Here is a 25,401-nt window from a genome sequence, read left to right as displayed (position 1 = left end):
ATTAATGACAAGTTACTATTAACAATCATAATAATATATGCCCCAAAGTCCCAGGGCACAAAGTACAACTTATTATCATTTAATAAAGTGCCTGAAAACACAGCTACTTTTATACCACCTTTGCCAATGAATGCAGAGCCTTTGTCTCAGTACCACAGGAAAGATTAATCCATGATGTGGAAATACATAGACCAGATTCAAGAACAGTCAGAACACTAGAGCATTTGATGTTCACATGGAAAATTGTTTTTAATTTAAAATACTCCAATCATCACAATTATGTCAAGAACATTTCATATAAAACATAGCATTTTAAAAGGAGAACATTTAACCCTAGTATGGTTCCCTTCCTCCCTCCTTCTTTCCTGCCTTCCTTTTGTTTTTTGGAGGCAATCAGGGTTACCCAAGGTCACACAGATAGTGTCTAAAGCCCAACTGGAACTCAGGTCTTTCTGACTCTAGGCTCAACATTCCATTCTCTGTGTCACCTAGCTACCCAGTGATTCCCTAACCTGTCCCAGAAATAAGGAGGTGCAATTTCTGACACACTGGCCACAGGACCCCCACTATTTCTCGGTGGCTCCTCCCAGACAACTTCTGGGGCTTTTTCATGTGGTGGTTCTGATGGATCCAATGGAAGATCCAGATGACATTCTCCAAGCCCATAGATCCTGGGAGAAGTCCTACTTATTTGATGTGGCCTTTGACTTCACTTCTACTCAGGTGAGGGGTCAGGGATGGGAGAGACTAACATAGGACCAAAATAAACAAAGAGTCTATTATTTGTCCCAAAGAGACCATCATCCAGGCTTGGATCTTTGCATACAATGATTCGAAACTCTTTCAGTTCTTATTTAGAGAAGGTGTGACTTCCTACATTCATGAACATGTGCATGTTTGTACATATTTCTATGTAACATGCTCATTCACACACAGATGCATGCATGCATATATGCATGTACATACATACACATACCTCCACTCAGCAACCATTAATGTCAGTAAGCACTGTGGACCCCATATTTGGTTCTCTTCTGAGCTTGAGAAGTCTAAGACCCCACTAGATTAACCAGATAGTAGGATGGACCTGAGAAAGTTGATGATCTCCTGAGGATACCCCCACCTGGATCACTTCAGGATATCCCTGGTATCTGTCATAAAGCAGCAGCTGGGCAGGGGGCCAGGAAAAAGCTGGAGGAGCCAGCTGGTATCCTGACTTCTGTTCCAAGCTGGCATCCCTAATGCACTGAAGGTAAAGAGATGCTTTCCTTACCTCCTCGGTGTTGCCTCTACAGGGTTTAAATGTTCTCAGACTAGGCAGAACTCAGAAGAAGAAACTGCTTTCTACAGTGGGGCATGTTCTACACACCCCCAAATTCAATGTCTTAGCAGGAGATGGTTTATGAAGTCACCATGAAGAACCTCATTGCAGGTGTCATCTCTGGTTACAATGCCACTGTCTTTGCCTATGACCCCACTGGTGAGCTGGCTGGCTCAGCACCTACCTCCCTGGTCCTGTCCAGAACCCAAAGAGTCTCCCTTCTCTGCTTATCTGACCCCCCAACATGGAAGATGGCCAACTTCCACATGCAGGAGGTTTATAGGACAACCCCACTTCATTATCCCAGGAATGACTTGGCCAAATGTAAGCCTTAGTCATCATGAGTTCCATGTCCCACCCCCATCTTCACCCTATCCCAGAAGACCCCCTCCTTCTTATACTCAAATGGATCTAAGAGCCTTGCCTTTCACTAGCCTCTCAAGACCCCTCCTCAAGAACAGACAGGGTGCTTGCCCCCCACATAGAGCCTTCAGAGAAAGGAAGAAGTCTTCCAGGTGCAGCCCTCTCCAGCAATGACACATGTCCTATAACCCCCCCTGCTTGCCTACTGTTCTTTCCTGCCCCTAGGCTGTGGAAAAACTTACACCATGCTGGGTACTGATAATGATCCCAGCATCTATGTTCAGATCCTCAATGACCTATTCTGTGCCATTGAGGACACCAGTAATGATATGGAATATGAAGTATCCATGTCTTACCTAGAGGTAGGTCATCCTGGTTGGGCTATACTTGGAATTATAAGAGTAAAGCACTGACTGTTTCATAAGAAGGATAGGAAAATCCCTTGAAAGCAGTTCAGCCTAAGTCCCAGTGCAGAGTGTCCAGGGGTACAGACAACAACTGTTCCTACTTCTCTGTTCATTTTGACAAGCTCTCCCTTTGAAAGGATAGAAACATGGCAAGTATGAAGTATATAGCCCCTAGGGACATGCCCCATTGCCCTGGACGATGCTGAGCTGAACATCAGTAGTTCCCAATTTCCCTGTTATCCATTCCTTTCCCCCTTCCATTTCCCCCTTTACATTCACCTAGAATGAATGTAAACTTCTGCAAATATGGTGGCTTTTTAAATAATCATGGAAATTACCAGGTTACTCTGATATCTAATATATCTACTGAATTGGAAGCACTCCTTGTCTTTTAATGAACATATCATGTTTCTCACCAGAAACTAGTTATGACTTACTTTGGGTGTCTAGTTAAATGTGGGCCATTTGCCCAAGAATGTCTATGTATAGCAATAGCATACACGTGTGGGTGTGTGTCCATATGCCTGGCATACCGGGCAGCAGCTTCCCCTAGTGTGGGCATATGGTGATAGGATTAATAGAGTGGGGTGATGTGTCCAAAGAGGAATATGAGAAGTCATTGCTGAGAACAGGTGAGTTGTGACTACTCTCTAGAACTGTAACTAAGGACAGTTGTAACTAAGGAATGGCAGTGGGGGCTTTGACACAGGTTTCCAAAATTTAGAGGACACTGACATCAGCTTAGAAACAAACTGAGCTTAGTACCTAGTTAGTAAGAATTATTAAAATAGGAAGCAATCAGATGGAATCTTCTTCCACTTGGCAATAGCACCCCAAGTGAGCTCCTCTCAGCTTGTCCTCATCTTGGGAGCTCTGTCACTCCTGACAACTGACTTGCTCTTAAATAGTTGATTTGAGGACATGTTTCATGTCATTTGTCCTGGGCATGTTTTGTTTTCCTGGCACCAGGTGCAAAAATTGCTAGTGACAGCTCTACTTACCTGGTTTCCCAGCACCTCTAATATAGTCCTGGTTCTTTCTTTATTAGGTGATTTATATGAGGCATCTAGTGCTGGGCTTGGAGTGAGGAAGACCATTAGCTGTGTGACCATGGTCAAGTCACTTAACCTCTGTCTGCCTCAGTTTCCTCATCTGTAAACAGGGATGATGATAGCACCATCTCCCCAGGATTGTTGTGAGGATCTAATGAGAAAATCGTTATAAAGTGCCTAGCACAGTGCCAGGCACATTGTCAACACTATGTGACTGTAAGCTATTATTATTATATAAGAGGCAGGGCAGGATGGAAGGACAGCGAGCTAGAGCTGTCCCCTTTGTACACTGGCTAGTACAGTGTATGCTCACAGAATGAGAGAATGAGAGCAGCAGGAGGGGGAGGCAAAGAATAACCCAGCAACGTAGCAGTGGGCTGCTAGATCTGCCCTTGGGTGCCCTAATTCCTTGGCAGGGTCTTTTCTCATTAGATCACTTTTGCTAGAGGTGACAGAGGACTTCTCCCCATTGAACAGATACCCAGGGATCTGGGTAGAAACAGATGCCGTTCATATTTTCCCAGAAAGAAGAGGGTAGCTATGGCCTAGACTAGTGTCTACACCAGTATAGACCAGTGTCTATATCTTGCCCAGTGATCCAGTCTCCTGGGGATGTGCCCAGCCAGCTCTGGGAAGGGCATCCCCACATTACCATCTGTACCCTATTCTCAACCTACTGATTCCCTTATCTCCTTCTTGACTTCCTTGGAATACCAAGGATCCATAAAGCTCCTTTGGAAATCTGTTCCTTCCATTCTTGGTACTTGCATCTCCATCACCTAGCACAATGAATATAATAGGTGCTTAATAAGTGCTTATTGATTTAGTGATTCCAACTCAGGTGATTTTCTCTCTGGTCTAATGGGTAATGAGCGCCTACCTTTGTAGTATACCTAAAGTCTTCCAATATTCTCTCCTTATTCCTATCAGATCTACAACAAAATGATTAGGGATCTACTGAACCCTTCTATGGGGTATCTAGAGTTAAGAGAGGACTCCAAGGGGGTGATCCAGGTGGCAGGGATCACTGAGGTTTCCACCACCAATGCCAAAGAGGTAAGTTTTTGGCAGAGAGAAAAGGAAGGCTCTCTCAGGTCCAGGGGTCCTGCAAAGTTGCTGCCTGGTAGGATGATCTGGTCTCTGATGCTTGAAGCAGCCATGAGGAAACTTAACCAGGTTTGGGGTATCTACATCTCTTGTCTGATTCAAGCCTCCAAGGGATCCCCAGAAAGAAGGCAAAACAGCAAATAGTTTTCCCAAGTTAGAAATAGATGTTCTTAAGAAAAAAAACAAAGCTGGAACAGCAAGGTGGCACAGTGGATAGAGTACTGTCCCTGGTAGTCACCAGGGCCTGAGCTCAATTCCAGCCTCACTTACTAGCTGTGTGACCCTGAGCAAGTCACTTAACCCCAACTGCCTCCTCCCCCAAAAATAAAATAAGCCTTTGGGCTGTTGATGGCCTAAAATTATACAGATTATCAGTAAAAATTCAGAACTGTAATAAAGCTTCCTCTTTCTCAGGCCAGGGACCTTTCCCATTTCACCTCCTTCCAGACTGTTTGAGTGTCCCCTTAAATTTCTTTCTTTTCATAGCCCCTGACAAATTAGTACTTTTTGCTAAGAGACATCATGGTGCTATGAATAGGATGCTGGATTTGAATTCAAAGGATGTAAATTCCAATCCTGACTCTTGCTTCCTGTGTGATTTTCAGATAGTCATTTCATCTCTCTGGACTCAGTTTCCCCATCTGTAAAGTGAGGGGGTTAGACTAGCTCTAGCTCAATCAGCCTTTAGCTCTTGGAACCTTGATGTCCAAAGCTATCACAGCACTTTGTCCCCTTCCCAGGGAGCCAGCCCTTGTAACAAAAAGGTTTAAAAGAGAGAAGAAAGACAGTCGACCAAAGCCAAGCAACACATCAGCTGCCCTTGACTGACAATACATGCAGGAGTCCACCATCCTTGCAGTAAAGGGAGAAAGGGGCATGTTCTCAACTCTTTTCTGGGCTAAGCTTTGACATTATAATCCCATAGCATTCAGTCTATTTATCGTTCTTTCCATTTACATTATTTCAGTCCTTGTATATATTTGTCAGCTTCTCTTCTTTGGCCTGAGAAATACCAGTTGCTTTATCTCTTCTTCTCTATTCTTATTGGTTCTCTCTCCATCCTGGAGGTTCCCTTTGGAGTTCTGCACGCCTGTGGGGTCTTCATAGGATCCTAAGATTCAGTACAGGAAGAGGGACCCTTGAGAGCATTTCACATATATAAGCATTTGCTCCCATGCTGGCTCTCCACTAAGCTTTGGGGTGAATGTCTCCTTTGGGCTCATGAGATCATAAATCATGAATTCATAGGTCTGCCTCATATGCTTCCTAGCTGTGTGGCCCTGGGCAAGTCACTTAACCTCCTCTGGCTCAATTTCCTCTTTTGTAAAATGGAGATAATTGTAGCACCAACCTCCTAGGGTTGTTGTGAAAAATGAGATAAAATTTATAAACACTTTGCAAACCTTACAGCTTATTGTTATTGTTATAATACCTCTTGAAGCCTCAGTTTCCTCATCTATAAGATAGCATCTACTTCACAGGGTTGTTGTAAGGATCAAATGAGCTAACAGAGATAAACATAGAAAATAGAATTGCATCATACTTTGCAAACTTAAAGCACTATATAGTTGCTATATTAACCTTATTATCAACATCATCGTCGTCATCATGATAATCATCGTAATCATCATTAGTAGTAGTAGTTGTAACAGTGGTAGTAGTAGTAGTAATAATAGTAGTAGTGGTAATAGTAGTGATAGTAAAAGTAGTAGTAACAGTAGTACTGGTGGTAGTAGTAATAGTACTGGTAGTAGTAGTAGTAGTAACAATAGTAGTAGTAGTGCTAGCACTACTAGCAGTAGTAACAGTAGTAGTAGTAGTAGAAGTAGTGGTAGTAGTAATAATAATAGTAGTAATAGTAGTAGTAGTGGTAGTAGTAGCAGAAATAGCAGTAGTAGTAGTAGTAGCAGTAGTAGAAGTAGTAGTAGTACTAGTAGTAGTAGTAGAAGTAGTAGTAGTTCTAGTGTTGCTGAGATGAATTCTAGAGGCCATATAGTCCAACAGCTTTTTTTCAGAGTGTCAGAGAGTGAGTGACTCAGAGAGGCTAACTTGCTAGAAGTCACATAGTTAACAAGTGGCAGAGCTTGGATTTGAACCCAGCATCTCTGACCACAAATTCAGCACATTTTCCACTAACACCATACATGTCCTCTGTCCCTGCTGCTAGTCTATGAATCCTTAACAAGGTCGATAGGGACAGAGATTGATCCCTAATCTTGTATCAGCTTCAATGTCCCAGCACAGTGTCTTCTATACATCAAGGGCCTAAGACATGGGTGAAGAACATTGCAGTACTTGAGGACCTAGAGGGCCACATATAGTCTCAAGGGTTCAGGTTCCCCAACCCTGGCCTAAGAGATGGGAGGTGAGGTTGAGTTAGGGCAGCTTTCCCTGCCTTGGAGGGTTTGCCAGAGGGTTTTCTCTCTCCCAATCCCCCATCTCCCTTCATCCCCAGATCATGCAGCTGTTTATGAAAGGAAACAAGCAGAGGACCCAGGAGCCTACAGCTGCCAACCAGACATCTTCCCAGTCCCATGCCATACTCCAAGTGGCTGTGCACCAAAAGAGCTGGATCAAGGATGCCATGCAAGAAGTGCGGGTAGGCCGCCTCTTCATGATCAACCTGGCTGGCTCAGAGAGGGCATCCCAGGTGAGGAGATGAACAGGGGGAGGGACAAGTGAATGGGGAGAGTGAGAGCAATGGCTGTCCATGGCCTCGACAAAAAAAAAAAAAAAAAAGCCACTCTCCTGGAAGGAGGCTCCAGTTTGGACCTAACTGGCATAAAGGATGATTAATAATATGTTTCACTTCACTCACCATCATGGTCATTTATCAGAAAGCTTAAACTTTTCTCCACTGACACATACAGGAAGCTACTTAGACCTAGGCCCAAAGGTTGTTAAGACACTTAAAGCCTTAGGGCAGACCACCTGATGTAGGTAAACACAGAGGGAATCTAGACCATGCCTGAGGAGTAAAGTGTTGGCATTGTAGACAATGCCAGAAAGAGCACAGAGGAGGACAGGGAATTGTTAGAGGGTCATGTTGGACAGGGTGGGAGTAGAAGCTTCCTGGAGGAAGTAAAATTTCTAGAGTTGCTTGGATGATGGGAGAGAAGCATCTTAGATGATCAGGGAGGGGAGAGCTGTGGGAGAAGAGGGCAGCCTCCTCCACAGGGTCTTGGGAAAGGTAGGCCCTGAAGAAAGCTTATTGTAAGGGGTGGGGGGAATAGGTGGGGGGAATCCAGGGGTGTGAATGTTTAACAACTGGCTCTCAAAAGGAAAAGACACATTTAAATTTAATCTGCATTTTTCATATTTTCCCATCACTTTCTTCAGTCTAGACCAGGGGTGGGGAGCCTGCAACCTGGAAATCAATTCCCCATCCCTGCTCTATCCCCTTCCCCACCTAGCTCCCAATTCTCTTACACCAACGTCAGCTTGCTTTCCCCTCCCTTCCTCCTCATTAGGTTCCACCTAGTGCTCCAAATCAGTTACTAGGGATTTTCTGTCCTCAGCTTTTCTCTCATTCCCAGTTTTAAGAAAGCAAGCTGCCTAGAAAACATCATTCTTGCAGGCTAGTTTGAGTTGGTGGTGGTGTTATCACCATCATTATCATCATCTTTATGGTGGGTGGGAGGGAACCACCTTCTAGTCATTGTTGTCATCATCAATATTCTCCTCTTTTTTTGTGGATTCAGATAAAAGAAGCCCTGGGATAAGTTACTACCCTGTTTTGATGGGACCCCACCACTCAGAGGAGGGACTTCTAGGCAGCACCAAGATGGCAAAAGGTGGGGAGATGGTAGATTCCCAGGGGGTCTCATTATCATGACATCCTTCAACCTCATTTTCTTTCTCATGCATTCTCTTTCCTCAGAAAACCCTTTCCCCCTCCTCACTTATGAATTTCCCTTTTTCTGTTCAGGGTGCTACCATCTTCTGAGGTTTCCTGATACAACTTTAGTGCTATCCTTGACTCCTCTCTCTCCCTGATGTTATGTTTCCATATCAGCTGCCAGATCTCATTGTTTCTTCCTCCACCATATTTCTCACACTCCTTTCTACTCTACTTTCTATTACTGTGGCTTAAACTATCATCATTTCTCATCTGGAACACTGTCCTAATGGGATTCTTTGTTTCAGGTCTCTCTTCTCCTTAATTCACCTGAACACAGCTTTCAAATTGCTTTTCCCCAGTACAAGTCTGCCTATTTTAGTCTCCTACTCAGTTAATTCCAGTGAGTCCCTATTGTATCTAGGATCAAATATAACCTCCTCTGTTTAAAGCTCTTCATAATCTGGTCCTAACCTACCTTTCCAACTTCCTTGTACATTACTCCCCTTCCTGTACCCTACAGTCCAACTAAACTGCTATTCACACTCTTCTTCACAAGTTACACTCCATCTCCCGTCTCTTTGTAGCATTGACTGGGCCCCTTGATTGTAATGCACTCCAAGCTCACTTCTGCCTCTTAGCATCCCTTATTCTCTTTAGAACTAAGCTCAAGGAGTCCTTCTACATGAAATATTTCCTGAGCATCCCACCTGCTTGTGCCTTTACCTTCAACATTTACCTTGGATTTCTGTTATACATACTTAGTACACGTTGTCTCCTTGAGGGTTGGTACTATTTCTTTTTGTATTTGTATCCTTAGCACCTAGGACAGTGCCAAGCATGGGGAATGCTTGTTGATTGACCAATTAAATGATGAATGGTTCCAATTGAGAGTCCAATAGGTGATACAATTGTATTTAATTAGCATCTGTTTATTGTGTGCCATATGTAATGGTTGTTAACAAGGCTCATGAAACTAACACATCTGAGCTGGGGGGGAATGACACACCATGTAAACAGATAAATAACACTCAAGGCAATCTGAGAAAGGACAAAGCATTAACAACTTGGGGGATCAGAGAAGGTCTTGCATAAGAGATGCTACCTGAATTGAGTGTTGAAGGAAGATAAAGATTCTGAAGGGGTAGCTAGGTGGTACAACTGGAAAAGGAAATGGCAAGTCATTCCAGCATCTCTAGCAAGAAAACCCCAAATGGGATCATGACTGAAATGACTGAACAACAACAAGGAAAGGATTCTGAGAGGGGGAAATGAGGAGGGAGCGCATCTTGCCTTGGGGGACTACCTGGCAAAGGCATGGAGGCAAAGGATGGAATGCTGGGCTGGGAGGGAGAGAAGGGGAAGGGATGTAATACAAAAATAATACTAGAAAGTTAGGTAGGAGCCATGATAGAGACATTTAGATGCCAAACTAAGGAGTATGTACTTTATCCTTATATAAACAAAGCCACCTAGGCTTTACTCAAGATTTGTGAGCAAGGGAATGAATATAGGTCTGTTCCTTAGGGTGACTATGTTGACAGCTGGGTGGAGGACGAATTAAGGAGGGGTAAGGCTGAAAGTAGGAAGGCCAAATAGGAAGCTACTTCAAGTGAGAGGTGATGAGGACTGAAGCAAGTGGTGGCTATATACTTGAGGAGAAGGGGATGGATGTAGGAAATATTGTGAAGGCAGAATTGACAAGACCTTGCAGCTGTTTGAATGGATGAACGAGGAAGAGGAAAGAATGAAAAATGAGAAGTGTTGGTAGCATAGAGCCTAGAGTGAGGAAGATGGATCTCAATACTATCTCAGGCCCCAGCTCTGTGACTACAGACAAGTCACTAACTTCTCTCAATCATAATCGGTTTTCTCATCTGTGAAATGGAGATAATATTTGGAGGCAGCACTTACCTCCCAGGCTGCTTGTGGGGGCCAGTGGAGATGACCTGTGTAAAGAAATCACTTTGCAGACTTTAAGGCACTATGGAAATTTCATTTATCATCATTATCATCACTATTACCATCATTACCATCACTATTATCATCATTACCATTGTTGTTAACCTAGGAACAAAACAAGGGTTTATTAAAAGCTTACCATATGCCAGTCATTGAGCTAAGCTCTTTACACATTCAATCCTTACAACAAGCCTGGGAGGAAGGTGCTATTATTTTCTATTTACAGTTGAGGAAACTGAGACAAACAGTGATTAAATGACTTGCTTAGGGTCACATAGCTAGTGTTTAAGGCCAGATTTAGAACTCAGGTCTTTCGGACTCCAAGGCTAACGCTCTATCCACTGCCTCCTGCCACCTAAGTGATTGATGTCCAGCCATTTCAGTCAAGTCTAGCTCTTCTGGGATCTCATTAGGGGTTGCTTAGGAAAGACACTGGAGTGATGTGCCACTTCCTTTTCCAGATCATTTTACAAATGAGGAAACTGAGGCACACATGATTAAGTAACTTGCCCAGGGTCACATAGTTAGCCAGTATCTATGGTCAGATTTGAAGTCAGGAAGACTCATCTTCCTCATTCCAAGCCCAGCACTCTATCCACTGTATCATCTAGCTGCCCTGCTGGTAACTAGGAAGATATAGTCATTTGGAGCAACAGAAAGCTTTGGGAAGCAATGGAGTCACTGAATCTAAAGTCAAAGGACTGAGTTCCATGTCTGCTTCTTACTACCCTGAACTTCAGTTTCCTCATCTGTAAGATGGGTGAAATATACTGTCTACCTCACCGAGTTGTTGTGATCAAAATGCTTCCTGAAATTTAAAGCTCTCTAAAATTATAATGTGGGCAGCTACTTGGCGCAGTGGATAGAGTTCCAGCCCTGGAATCAGGAAAACTCATCTTCCTGAGTTAAAATCTGGTTTCAGACACTTAATAGCTGGGTTACCCTGGGCAATTAACTTATTTATTTCAGTTTCCTGTTTATTTCAGTTTCCTCACCTATAAAACGAGTTGGAGAAGGAAATGATAAACCGCTTCAGGATCCTTGTCAAGAAAATCCCAGTGGGGTCAGGAAGAGGTAGACATGACTGAAAAACAGCTAGACAATAACACTAAATATGATTTATTATTGTTGTTGCAAATGGTGGTGGTAGTGGTGGTGTTATTAAGCCTTGGGTGACTGTATTTTCCTGGTCAGCCCAAACATCATGTGTATCCAGTTCTCAGGATCAGCCCACCTCCCTGACCCCTTCTGGACTGGGTCTTTACTTACTTGTTCATTCACTTTATGGGCAATCAGTGTGGTTCCTTCTTCCACCTCTGTGGCGTTAATGGGTCGCATCCTTGGTGCCACATAAAGAAAGATTTCCTATTAGGTTCAATGAAGCTAGGGTTGAGGGATAATGAGTCCCACATCCAAAAGAACCCAAAGGCTTAGAGAGGATCATTTATTAGCTCATGGCCTGAGAGGGAGGGTTAGGTTGGCCCTGCTTGTCCTGGGCACTCCCCTCGTTCTCCCCCCACCCTTCTTTCAGCTCTCTATCCAACAGCATACAGTTGTCTGATTCAATGTAAGTTAACATACATTGATTGAGTACCTGAACTAGGCGCTTGAGAGACAAAGCAGTCCTTGATTTCAAGGAACTTACACATTCGACTGGCAGGATATAATATGCATGCAAGTGAGTAGAATGGAAAGCGATACCAAGTGATTTCAAGAGAGATAATGCTAAAAAAACAGGGGAGGAACCTCAAAGGTTTTGTGATGGAAGTGGTACCCATGCCGTGCTTTGAATGAATCTATAGATTCTAAAAGGTAGAGGTGAGAAAGGAGCACATTCCAGGCATTTGGGATCACTTGTGCAAAGAACAAGGGGTAAGGGATAGGATGTCATATAGGAGAAACAGCTTGCAGGTCAGCTTTATTGGAACAGAGAATATGTAAAGAGGAGAGAGAGAGAGAGAGAGAGAGAGAGAGAGAGAGAGAGAGAGAGAGAGAGAGAGAGAGAGAGAGAGAGAGAGAGAGAGAGAAGGACACAGAGAGGGAAGGGGAGAGAGAAGAGAGAAAGGGAGTGAGAAGAAAGAGAGGGAGAGGAGTGGGAGGAAAAGTGGGGGAGAGAGAGTAATAGAGAGAAAGAGTGAGGAGAGGGTGATAGAAAGAGGAGAGAGAGAGATGGAGATGGGGAAGTCATCACTTCTCCCTCTGTCTCACTTCCCCCAAAGGTTATGCCATTTTGTCATTGGCTAGACTTTCTAGGTCCATGGAGTCAGACCAGTGCAAAGGTACAAATCTGGGATGGGCTTAAAATACCCATGAGGTTAGCAGCAATGAAAATCCCCGGGTCTCCTTTATAATAATGGTTATCATATCAATAATAGCTAGCATTTATATAGCTTTACCTTTACATGTTGCCTCAATCACCATCATCCTAGAAGATACATGCTATTATTATCTCCTTTTTACAGATGAGGAAACTGAGGCAGACAGAGGTTAAGTGATTTGCCCAAGGCAAGATTCAAACTCAAGTCTTCCTAGCTCTAGACTCAACATTGTGCCACCTTGCTGCTTCTATATGATGACATCAATAGAGCCAATTAAGGATCCAGTCAATGAGAGGAGGCAAAATAGGGTAGTGGAAAGAGCATCGGATTTGGAGTCAGACAGTCTGGGTTCCGATCTCAGTTCTGTCATCACTAGCTATGTGACCCAGAACCAATCATTTAACTTCTCTGAGTTTTGGTTTCCTCATTTGTAAAACAGAGTTAATAATCCTTGCACTCACAAAGTGGGTTGCAGATAAGGACTGGTCAAACCTTAAGGCATTGTATGATTGTGAGTTTTGTTCTGCCACCCAAAGGAACCCTGTTCTCTTATCGAAGGCGGGTGGAACAATTAGATTCCCTTGAGTCACCCTCTATACCCCCACACCTCGCCTGCCTTAAAGAATCCATGCCTATGATGAAGTCGGACCCACCTTAGGGCAGAAAGATTGAGCCAAAACAATAAACTTCACAGAAACCAGAGAGACTGGCAGCCCCATCACCCCATCCTTTTGTTTCCCCTATGAGAGAGAGACCTATCACTGTAATGTGCATACAGTAGTGTGTGTTTGTATGGAAGTGGATAGGGGCAAATTGTTGGAGGGCTTCTGGACAGGGAATTTGGGGAAGCTGAGGGAGAGTGTGGAGATAGGTGTATATTTTAGCTAGAGTAGGTTCACGAATTTGATAGATGACAGCGTAAGGAGGTCTCTTAGGCACTGGTGAGCTGAGTTGGGATAAGTAAAGAGTGAAGGGGCTTTGCTCTGGCGGAAGAGTTTGAGAGTTCTAGGAGGACCGAATGTGAATGTGTGTGGGCTGTGTTCTGGGGGGAGCGGGGGGAAGGGGAGTTGAAGAAATTGTGAGGAGGTGTGTGGGTGAGGGCCTGTCTCCAGGGATGGGTTGAGGAGTTGGGGGTTACAGATATGGAAGGGAAAGGGGACGATTATTAAACGAGACTGGGCGCTCGGACTCACGGTGACCTGTTGGTCCTTGAACATGCTGGCCAAGGCTCGGAGGACTCAAGCCCGCACCCCACAAGCGTCCGTCACTCCCTCCAGCTCTGGTTGCCTCCCACTCGGCCGCTGCCTGACAACCAACGACGCGTTGGAGGCCAAGGGCACGGAACTGGGTAGGCAGAGAAAGGCGACGGGGAAACCGACCGCCCCTGCTTCACCTTCCTCCCCAAGAGACCGCTGTCCGCGTTCCTATCAAGTGCCGCGCGAGACCACTGTCCAGGTCCCTAAAAGCTGCAGCGCGACACCGGTGTCCGCCTCCCTCTCAGCTGCCGCGCGGACCCACTCCGTGCCCTTTCACTCTGGAACCTCCCCGGCTTTCAGGAGCCGCCTCCTCCAGGGCTGGGCTGCAGCTCCCACGTCCACTCCTCCAAACCCTGGGCTCTCCGCTCTCCCGGGGCTAGCCCGGCGCTGGTCCGCCTCCAGTACCCTAAGCTGTGCCAGCGTGTCCTGCTAATTAACAAAGTTTGTGAGTCTTTGCAGCATTTGTGTTTCGTCCCCTTCTAGCAATCCTAGCACCTGCTCTCTCCTCCACCGTCCCAGCCCTACCGGATCACTGAGGATCGTTGGGCCGAACGGTTCAGAATGCAGAGCAAATTTCTAGCGCCTTGGGGTGGGTAAGGAAGAGGGCGGGGCACCGAGCTGGCTCCCCTCCCCGAGCGTGGTCTAATCTGTGGGTGAATGCGTCAGTCCCCCTGTCAGCGCTTCGGCCTCAGGGAGTCGGGGGTGCGCCTGTTGGCGCAGGCTGTGGTGTCAAGATGGTTGTCTAAGAACCATAGCACCCACAACCAATCACGAAAATGACACAGAAACGGCATCAAGAATCCTACCACACAGGGATACAACTCTCTGAAAGGGGTTGACCCCAAGTATCTGAAAAACATGCGTTATGCCAAGAAACACAACAAGAAGGGGCTGCAGAAGATGCAGTCCAACAACCCCAAAGTCATCAAGGCTCCAGCAGAGGCCACCAAGGCCTCCAAGGCCAAGCTCCTCAGGCCCAAGATTCCCAAGGAACACAGTAGTTCTGGGCTTATAGTCTGAATGTGTTTGTTTCCTTAATGGCCTTTTATTAGTTTCCAGTTGGGGGTAGAGACTGTCCAATTGTAGTTGGGTTGTCCTTGCTGGTCTGAGACTGCCATCTTGGTACACCAAACCTGGCTCAGACTGTAGTGTAAGGCAAGTACTTTCTGGTTAGTTCCTCTATGTCACCATGTAAGGCAGGGTCTGTCTGTGTCCATGTGTCCCATAAAGAAATAAAGTTTGGGTTTCTTCTCTCCCCACCTCCAGGAGCAGATTGGGCCCTGTGAGCTGGCAGCCACCTGTCTCTTGGTGCTGATAGGCAGGTTCTTTAAAACACCTCTCCAGGTTGCTCAAGCTCATCTACCCCAGGGACTTTGTCAGAGTGAACTACCACACTCACTTCCTTGCCAGACATAATCATTCACTCTGTTCATCTCCCTATGGGAACGGTTTGATGGAATACAGATATATCTCCTGAGGGATGTTTCAGAGGCCCTGGCACATAGCCAAAGGGGGAGAGGTTGGTGCCAGCTTCTGCATGGTGATGGACTCCCTCAGCTCTCTAAGACTGGTCTGGGTATCTTTGTTAATAAATATTAAGGAAACAATAAACATCCAAGGAAAAGATGAATGGGTCAGTTAGAGTCATAACTAAAGATTCTTGTGCCAGGACTAAATTAATTTGTGAATAAATCAAATTATGTAGGAGAAACTAGACTCTAACATGAACAGTAAGCAAGCTCAAGCTCTTGCTCCTGGGATCTGAGGGCCATCCCCTTTCCCCAGTGCCAGCAACTTCGATTGTGTTAATGTTTTTCTTTCCAGCTACCCCAGATCCCAAGAGAAGAGGGGGTCCATGTAGGAGGGAGAGGGGGTGACAGTCTCATGGAGAAGAAATTGACTGATTGTCTAGAGTTCAGGCCATACCCTTGTAGTGTGTCTGACAGTTTTTGACTCCCTAACCTCAAGGTAGGAGTAGAGAGGGGAAAGGTGTCAGTGGGGCCGTGAGGAAGAGGGAAATAACAGAGGTGGACTCAGTGAGAGTGTAGCTATAGTGATGGCCCAGGAAAGAGGCCTATCTCTACCAGACAAAGCTCTGCTCACCCTGCACTGGTTATGATTCCTCTCTATTCATATACCCAGAGGCCATACCTCTAATCTAATCTGGTCATTCTTTGAAGTAACTATTGACCAACTGTTATTTGTCAAAAGGAGGATGGGGGGATAGGATGTTAACTGGACAATAGAAACATCCCTCTTACAAGAACAATATCCAGGATGAGTCCTACTTATCATAAGGATAGTAGCATCATCTTTATGAATGAAAGATTATGATTTTGTTACCAATATGGGGGAATGGTGGGAACTTAATTATCAGATCTTTGACATGGCCTCAATAAAATCAAGCCATCGACAAGCATTTATTAAGCACCTACTCTGTGGGAGGCACTGTGCTGAGTAAGCCCCAGGAAATATAAATGTGGGAAGTAAGAAAGTTCCATTGTCCACATTCCTAGGTGACAAGGGTTGTGACCTGGCATGGAAAGGTTAGAGGTCAGAAACTAATGCACAGGCCCAAGGAGCTGTGTGAGGAAGGGCCTATCAGAGAGGACAACATGGAGTCACATGGCCAGGGGATGGTATCACAGAAGATCCAAAGTTTGGAAAACAGTATAAGAAACCCCATCTTTCTGCATATATTGTAGTCATCCTGTAACCTTACTGGGGAGGCTACCTGTCCATTATGGGGGAATGGACGTAAAGATTAATAAAGGCTTTCCTGATTTCACCACAGGCATTGTTCTTTGTTTAAGGTGAGCATGTTTCTCCCTGTTGGGGGCTTGTTAGACAGGCTCACTTCTAACAGCTCCTGGGGGCTTGTCTTGGGATCTTGAGCATCAGAAAGGTTAGGACGGAATCTTGCTTGTGGGGGATGGGAGCACACCCATTAATTTTTTTCAGTGCCCCAAATACCCACAGACATGTTTCCCCTCTTCTGACTGCTAACTTCTCTGGGACTGCTTGGAATTCTTATGAACTCAGGAACACAGCTAAAACAATGGATCTCTTTTGTAATGGAAATTAGCAGAGTAAAAGCCTGGCAGTCTGCAGTGAAAAGCTGAGTTTTGATTTAATGAGGTCTCAATGCTAAAATCTGTACTTTATGTTTAAATTAAGTAAATATATCTGATACAAGAAGACAATTTTTTTAAAATTGAGAATTCACTTTAGAATTTCAGTGACTTCTTTTAGAAGCATTAACTGTGTCCATGTGCTCAGACCATGTGGACAAGGGCAAGGTTACCCACCCCCCCAATATGATTTAAATGTTGGAATGAGACTGGGAAATCTCATAGTCTCCTGGACCTTGGAGGGGGAAGGGGAGCTGGAAGATTGTGTTTCAGCTCTTCAACTCTTTCAGGAAGTAGAGTAAAGAGAGATTATGGGAAGCTGTAAATAAAGTTTTCTTTTAAACAGCAAAAGTATTTGATTTTTTAAAAAAAAGAGCTAAAATATTTCTTATTAGCGATTATATATCCAGATTTGATATGACTCAAGTCAAAATCTGTCCTGAAGGAATACAGAATAGTGATATGCCTCTCTGGGCCTCTAGAGAGCCAGTTCATGTGAGACAAGGTGAGGTTTTCCAGGAGCCTTTTAGACAAATGGGACTAAAACTCTTTTGGGGTAATGGACAAAAATCTCAACTTGGAATAAAACCTTTCCATGTTACAAAGACCAACTAGGTAAAAACAATTGACTGAATTCATTACTGAGACTACATTGAAGAACTTTTAGTTTGGGGAAAAGAATTTCAGTCTAATATTCTTAAGGTAGGTAACCCCTGGTAATATTTGCCATTGATGGAAAAGTTAAAGGTTTCTGTTGTGATATAAATTCATTTCACGAACATAAATTGTAGTTAGTGTTTGAACTTATCATATGTGTAGCTCATTCTTTTAGGTTGAGTATGGTTAGAAAGGGATAGGATAGTTTGGGAAACAGATGTAAATCTATTACAGCAATGACATATGGTTTTAATGGTAAATTTGATTTTATGATTGTTATTTAATGGGGAACCAGAAAAAGTATAGATAGGCATGTAAGCTACTTAAGACTTGCTTGAAAAGATTTTCCTTAGTCAGTGTGAAATTATAGTCATATCTGAAAGTTGATTACTGGAGCTTGCTATTTTAAGATTTTATAGGACTATTAACTGACTGTTCTTCTGAGTCGAACTCCAGGTATGGATAGCAAGAAAGGCAGTCTGAGCCATTGATCCATGATGCCAGTGAGCCTATGAGATGCTAGTATGAACTGCAAAAAAGGTGATCTCATGCAAAGTTTGGGAGAGCAGCGGTTCAGCCTGGGCTGAGGTAGGATTCTCCTGACTCAATTTCCCCATTGACACCTGGTAGATTTTAAGCCTGGCTGAACGCCAGTTGACAATCAACTCCTTTCTGGAACTGACATGAAGTTAGGGAGGTGTTGTTTCCCAGCAATGTCCCTACTCTTAGTGGCAATTTTCTATAATCAAAAGTTTTCTAAGCATAATAGCAGATCTATTAAATAATACATTGTTGGTAGGGGAACATCTGAGGTTAAGTCAAAAATTAAGTTATTAGGTTTAGTATTTCAGACTTAGCAACAATAAGTTAGGGTCCTTTAATTCTTAGTATTAGTTTAGAGACAATCATGTCAAGGGCTTGTGAGGTTAGCATACATAGTTATTATTTTGTCTCAATTGGTTAATGTTAAAACAAGAATGGTCTGTGGTCTGTATTGTAAATGCTTTAAAAGAAGCCTCACATGACCAGAAGGTAGAATTGTTTTATGATGTGATATGTACTATCTTAAAAATGATTATGTATTGTATTTATGTAAATACTGGACCCTGTTGTTGACTCCTTAGTGAAATCTCATCCTCCTGATGGGGGAAATGAATAGTTAATTAATGTAAAAAGCAAAAACTGGGTTCCAATGTGAATTTCTTAAATACGACAAGTGGCCAAAGTTCCAATTTTGGTCTTGTAAGAGTGAAAAGTGTATAAAGCATAGGAATGGTCATCTAAAATGGCGTTAAGGTCAGTTTTGTAGGAGAGTGGACTACTGGATTTCTACAAGAAGATAAAGGGAAGAAGATGCTGAGATGCTGTGCTGAAGACAGCTTGAATGACCATGCAGACCAGAAAACTGCGTCAGATGATATTCCTCCCCAGACTGCTATATGAAATGGACGCTCTGAGTGCACAATTCATTGATTTACCTTTGTATTTTGAATCTCTGTATCTGTACTTATGAAAGAGGACTGCTCCCTTGTAATTTATCAATGCGTTGGTCAACCTTGCTCTGTTCACAAATTCATATAAAGGAGAGACAGATGAAGGGAAAAATTCCTAGGGCAAAGATTGTGTAGAGGTATTTATTGGATTCAGCTGTGGAAACAGAAATTTTAATAAAGAAAAAAGGGGGAATTTTGTGGGAAGTAAGAAAGTTCTGTTGTCCACATTCATAGGTGATAAGGGTTGTGACCTAGCATGAACAGGTTACAGGTCAGAAACTGATGTGCAGGCCCAAGGAGCTGTGTGGGAAAGGGACTATCATTGAGGGGAACATGGAGTCACATGGCCAGGGGATGATATTGCAGGAGATCCCAAGTTAGAAAAACTACATAAGAAACCCCATCTTTCTGCACGTGTTCTAGTCTTCCTGTAACCTCACTGGGGAGGTTACCCGTCCATTCAGGGGGAATGAATGTAAAGATTAATAAAGGCTTTCCTGATTTCACAAGAGGTATTGTTCTTTGTTGAAGGTGAGCATGTTTCTCACTGTTGGGGGCTTGTTAGATGGGCTCTCTTCTAACACAAAGAAAGACAAAATCACAATCCCAGACCTTGAAGAATTCTCAGTTTAATGGGATGGATACTGTGGAAATCAGGTCTCTAAGAAGTAGTAATTGAAATGGAAAATCTACCTGTGTACTGGGCTATTCATTTTTAATATTTCAATAATGAATCCTTCAAAGTAGTAGCTTTATTCAAGTTATAGTATTTGTATCACCAAAGCAATATTCACAGCACTGGTGGTGACTATGTATATGCCAGCATAGTTCTCCATCACAAAGCATAGAAGACTCTCCATATAGAAGGCAGAAGAAAGTCATTTATGTAAACACCAGAAAGCCAAATCGGTCATGGTGACCAAGAAGTTAAAAAACAGGATCACAGCAGAGGTCAAAGCCACTCTCAAACCTCCCCTCCCCCAGCCAGGGCCTTCTCACTATCAACTGTCAGGCTGTGTCAGGTGGACTGTGTCAGCTCTATCCCCTCTGACCTGACCCCACTCATTCACTTCCTGCTGGTTCCACTCTACCCTTCCAGTTCTGCCTCCTCAGCAAGCTCCTCCCACCACAGGTGATGCAGCCTTCCAGGCGATTTAAGCAGATCATATGGGCTTATTAGTTAATGAGAAAGATCTTTCCATTTAAATTACTATTACAGTATTATATAAGCATATTATATAAACATTTCTTTGGGGCTGGAACCAACAACCATTTTGTTAATGTTTTTCTGTCCTTTTTCAGTTGTGTCCAACTCTTTGTGACCCCATTTGGAGTTTTCTTGGCAAAGGTACTTGAGTGGTTTGCCATTTCCTTCTTTAGCTCATTTTACAGATGAGGAAACTGAGGCAAACAGAGTTAAGTGACTTGCCCAGGATCACACAGCTATTAAGTATCTGAAATCAGATTTGAACTCAAGAAAAGGAATCTTCTTGACTCCAGACCCCATACTCCATCCACTGCCTACCTGCCCAGTTACCATATTTTCATAATTATAATTTCAAATAGCATGGATTTAGATACAGGGACCACTTCCCAACACACATTCATAATAATTGGGACCTAACTAGAACCAAAAACATTTATTACCTGGTTATCAGTTCTCTAGTGAGGATTCCAATCCTTTGAATTAGGTAGGTTGAATAAGGCATACAGCTCATTGCAGTATCATGTTCAATGTCTTTTTATCTTGGTAGGAGTTATCAAAGCCTGTAGTCTACTGGCAAAGAACATAGACAAAGTCACCCCAGATCCTAGGTTCATTTGGCAGAGAATGGAGGTCTAGTTTCCTTTTTCTTCTCTTTGGATTCACACAGTTCCCATTCATGCAGTAGGAAGAGGATGCATTGGCTCTGGAGTTGTAGGAACTCCTAGTGACAGGTAGGTGGTAAGTTAGAGAGAGCACCAGACTTGAAGTCATAAAGTCTTCAGTTCACATCTGGCCTTAGATACTTAATAGCTATCTGATTGTGGGCAAGTCACTTAACTTCTCTCTGCCTCAGTTTTCCCCATCTGTAAAAACAGGGACAATGATAACACCTACCTCCCAGGGCCATTGTGGGGGTCAAATGACATAATTAATATATGTGAAGTGTTTTACAAACCTGAAAACACTACAGAAATGCTGTTATTATAATTATTACCTGAATTTAAATCCAACCCCTTATGCTGACTACCTGTATCACCCTGTGCAAGCCACTTAACCTCCCTGGACCTCAGTTTCTTTATGTATAAAATGTGGGTATTAGACTGGTTAACCTCTGAGTTCCTTTCTTGCTGGAAAACTGATCCATTATTTCATTGATGGGAAACTTTTGGCATGAAAACACTCCTTCCCCTTGATGTAAATGGACAAGTAGTCTATAAGTTATTGAAACAAAGAGATTGTGACTTGCCCATGGCCGAAGTGATATGTCTGAGGCATCAAGTTAGGTCCTGTCTTCCTTTCAAACTCAAGGGGTTGCTATCAGAACTGGAAGCATCCCTCAAGATCCAGGTTCAGTGACCTAGACTCAGGTCAGAAGAGCACATTTATGTAAAGCAGAAGAGACAGAGACTTGAGATCTAGTCTGGGGCTCACCTGTGTTAAGCATGTGTTTTGTTTTATTGTAAATATTTTTTTTCCAATTACATGTAAAGACAGTTTTAATTTTATAATGTGTTGAGTTCCAAATTTTTCTCCCTTCCTCTCTCCCATCCCCCTTCTCTAAGACAGTAAGTAATTTGATATAGTTATATATGTGCAGTCACGTAAAATGTATTTCCATATTAGTCATGCTGTAAAAGACAAAATAGAAGAAAAGGGGCAAAAGAACCATGAACAACACAGAGAAAGCTAAAACAGTATGCTTCAATCTGCCTTCAGATTTCAGACCTCCAAATTTCCTCAACTGTGTATATTCTTTGACCCAGTGATGCTTTTACTAGGCCTATATCCCAAAGACATTATATAAATAAGAAAAGGATCCATTTCAACAAAAATATTTATAGCATTTCTTTTTTGGAGGCAAAGAACAGGAATCTATGAAGGTTCCCATCACTGGGGAATGGCTAAACAGATGATGGCATACAAATGGGATGAAATACTATTGCACTGTAAGAAATGGGGAAGGGGGATAGTTTTAGTGAAACCTGGGAAGTGTTGTATGAACTAAGAAGAACCAGAAGAACAATTTATACAATAACAATTCCATGGGAAAGACAAACAGTTTTGAAGACCAAGAACTTTGATCAGTGCAATGACCAGCAATGATTCAAGAGAGCCAATAATGAACTACATGCTACCTGCGTCCTGACAGAGGGATGATAGATTCAGAGTGCAGAATTAGACATAGATTTTGGGGTCATATGGTCAATATGGCATTTGTTTTGTTTGACCCTATATATTTGTTAGAAGGGTTTCTTTCTCCCTCCCCCACTTTTTTCTTCCAGTTTTGGAGGGGAGGGGTAGGAGACAGAGAAGAGATTTTAGAAAATAGATTTCTGTTCATTGAAAAAATTAATTATATAAAAGAAGCAAAACAAAGAACTGGCAGCAGTAGTTAGAGCAATGACAGGATACTTGAAGAAGCCTATGAAGACTCCAGTTGGTCAGCTCTGCATGTAGCCCAGAGGGAAAGTTCTGAGAAACAGACTTTCCCAGCCTAAGAGACTGTGGCAGCCCAGGAAACAAGAATTGCTGTGGAGACTTGTAGAGGGATATGGCATGTGCTCATCTATGTGGCTTGAGAGCAGAGCTCCTGAAGACACACACACACACACACACACACACACACACACACGTGTAGATAGACAGCCAGATAGTCCCAAAGCATAAGATTTCCTGGGCAGCATGGGGAGCTGGGAAAGAGACTTTGGAAAAGTGAGAGACGTGGACGTTGTCACTCTGTATTTATAGCAAGTAACTCAAACACTACAGGTCCAGTTATATTTCTTTGTTCAGTAGGTCCAAATATTTTATCCTTCTAAGGTATTTGAAAGCTGCATGTGTTTTCTCTGTCTCTTTATGATCTCTGGGGAGGCATTATTGTCTTCTGAAATTTTTGTGGGTTGAAATAAAGGCTATACCATAGTTGGTTTGCATCCATTTTCTTTTGTACTTCTATGGAAACTGGCCATGTTAGGGGAGGCCTAGACCTGATTTACACCTAAGATATAGTTGGCTTTCTGGTAGTCGCCACTTGCCAAAAGGAAGAAAATACCTCTTTGAACTCAGCCTCCAGGTTTGGACATCCTTCATACGGATACAAGTATTTGACACCCTGGGTCATAGGTTACAAAAATCTTTGCAAATGTTTTTTTATCTTTCTTCTCCTTATTATCCTTCCAGTTTCATACTTAAGTATCCAGTGGTTAAATTTGATTAGTTTGGTGTCTGACCTAAGGATGATAGAAGAATATGAAAAATACTACCTCATAAATCAGAGATAAGCAGTTGATGGCAAAACTACTTTGAAAAAGCTTGGAGAGAGTCCTAGTTAAGCAAAGTCATCCTATGGTTATTTGGAAATGAAAATGGAAGGAGGAAAGCAAACAGAAGTAAAATGGAAAAGATCTGCAAAGACCTTGGCAGCAAACTTTTTTCACCATTGAGGACAATAGAATTACCATGCCTGGACTCCAATATAACAATCACAGAAGTTCTTATATAGTAGAAGAGGAAAAAATGACACTAAAGGGAATAATTATGGGAAAGTCAGTGAAATTAATCAAAGTATAACTAGAAGAGATATGAATTAGGGGTGACATATTGTAAAGTAATTGAAAAACTGATTCACAATGTACCCAAAAGGGGAATATACCAAAGATGTATTATTTTTTAAAAATCACAGACCTTGTTAATAACAAAAATAGGTGGCCAAGACATCATAAATACCAACTTTTATTCTTATTTTTTCATGTATTAAAAAATTTTATGAGAAACAACTTAGAGGCAATGAGGGCACCCTTGATAAAGTTATTATAGGGAAAAGGCAGAGTTTTTTGAGCAATATCACAACTTTCCCATCACAAAATTTGCTGAAAAAATAGAAAAATTTAAGATCTCACTGGGCATATTAATTTTTAAAACATAGCATCTGACTTGGGTAAGCAAAAGGATATTATTTTAGGTTGTTCTCTGACAAGATATCACTCACGTACATTACAAAATCAGAAAAGATTCCTTGATGGAGACAGGGTTAGAGAGGGACAACTTTGATCCATGACCTGCAGATTGTAACTATTAGGCAAGGGAAAAAACAGAGACCTTTCAGGTCCAAGGGTTTAACCATTATCATGCTGGAGCTCTAGTGTAGATTTGAATAGGAATAGAATCTAGTTCAATTAGAATAGGATTTCTATGGGAATAGTGAAGTCCTCCAGGTCTTCTTATTGGTAGATTATGCTGTGATGCTTGTGTCAAGCCCCAGAATACTCTAGACTGTCCTAGAACAGATCTACAACCACTCAAAGATGTTTGGTTTAAGCATCCATGTTGTTGTTGTTCAGTCATTTCAGAAAGGTCTAACCCTTTTTCATCCCATTTGGGGTTTTCTTGGCAAAGATCTTGGAGTGGTTTGCCATTTCCTTCTCCAGCTCATTTTACAGATGAAGAAACACACAAACAGGGCTAAGTGAGTTGCCCAGGGTCACACAGCTACTAAGCCAGATTTGAACTCAAGAAGATGTGTTTATAATTTCAGGTCTGGCACTCTAGCCACTGTGCCACCTAGCTGCTCCTAAGCACTCATATAGGAAAAACCAAATGCATATAAATAGTAGTCTATTGTCCTGATTATGCCATGCAATTAGATAAGCAGCCTCTAGAACAAGAGGTCTTCCTTTTTTGTGTGTCATGGACTCCATGGACTCCTGTGGCAGGCTGGTGAAGTTTAGTGTCAGAATGATGTTTTTTTAATGCGTAAGATGAAATACACAGAATGACAAAGGACATCAATCATATAGAAATATAGTTATCAATATATTTGGCATAATATATAATATTTTATATCAGTGAGAACTGTGTTTTTTACACTTCTTTGGTATATTTCCATCTTTCAGGTACATCATGAATCAATTTCTCAATTATCTTAAATTTAAAAAACAGGTTCACAGATCTTGGGTTAAGAACCTCTGGCTAGAGCTTGTCTATATCTTAGATAGATATTACAGATGGCAGAGTCAGACCCAGAATTAACCAGATAGGAGAGGGTGGACTAGATTGGGAGCCAAGGACAGCCTGGACACAGATTCATGGCTCCTTGAGGAACTCAGGAAAGTAATTATGCCAGTTCTAAGGGGAACTTCTTAAGTGTTCCCTACATGGGAGAAAAGGACATCAGCAACCAGGAACTGGGAGTTACCCCTATGTTGTACGTATTCTCTAAGTTTTCTAGAAGAAGATGTTTTGGATCAGCTTTCTGACTGAATCACCTTAGTAAATACCTTCTCCCTTTTT

The 25,401-nt window shown here is 42.7% G+C and overlaps 1 long non-coding RNA gene across 1 annotated transcript; it reads right to left on the bottom strand.

Moving 5' to 3' along the window:
- Positions 1-223: 223 nt before the first annotated feature.
- LOC140528102 (uncharacterized) lies at positions 224-14,194 on the bottom strand. The gene is made up of 3 exons (XR_011975076.1): positions 13,562-14,194; positions 11,320-11,389; positions 224-5,361 (listed from the first exon to the last, which is right to left on the bottom strand). It is a non-coding gene; the product is annotated as an uncharacterized lncRNA (long non-coding RNA).
- Between the last annotated feature and the right edge of the window lie 11,207 nt (positions 14,195-25,401).

The sequence above is a fragment of the Notamacropus eugenii genome, chromosome 2, assembly GCF_028372415.1.
Source record: "Notamacropus eugenii isolate mMacEug1 chromosome 2, mMacEug1.pri_v2, whole genome shotgun sequence".
Classification (NCBI taxonomy): Eukaryota; Metazoa; Chordata; class Mammalia; order Diprotodontia; family Macropodidae; genus Notamacropus; species Notamacropus eugenii.
The sequence above is the reverse complement of the archived record's forward strand: the minus strand, read 5'-3'. Positions and strand labels throughout refer to the sequence as shown.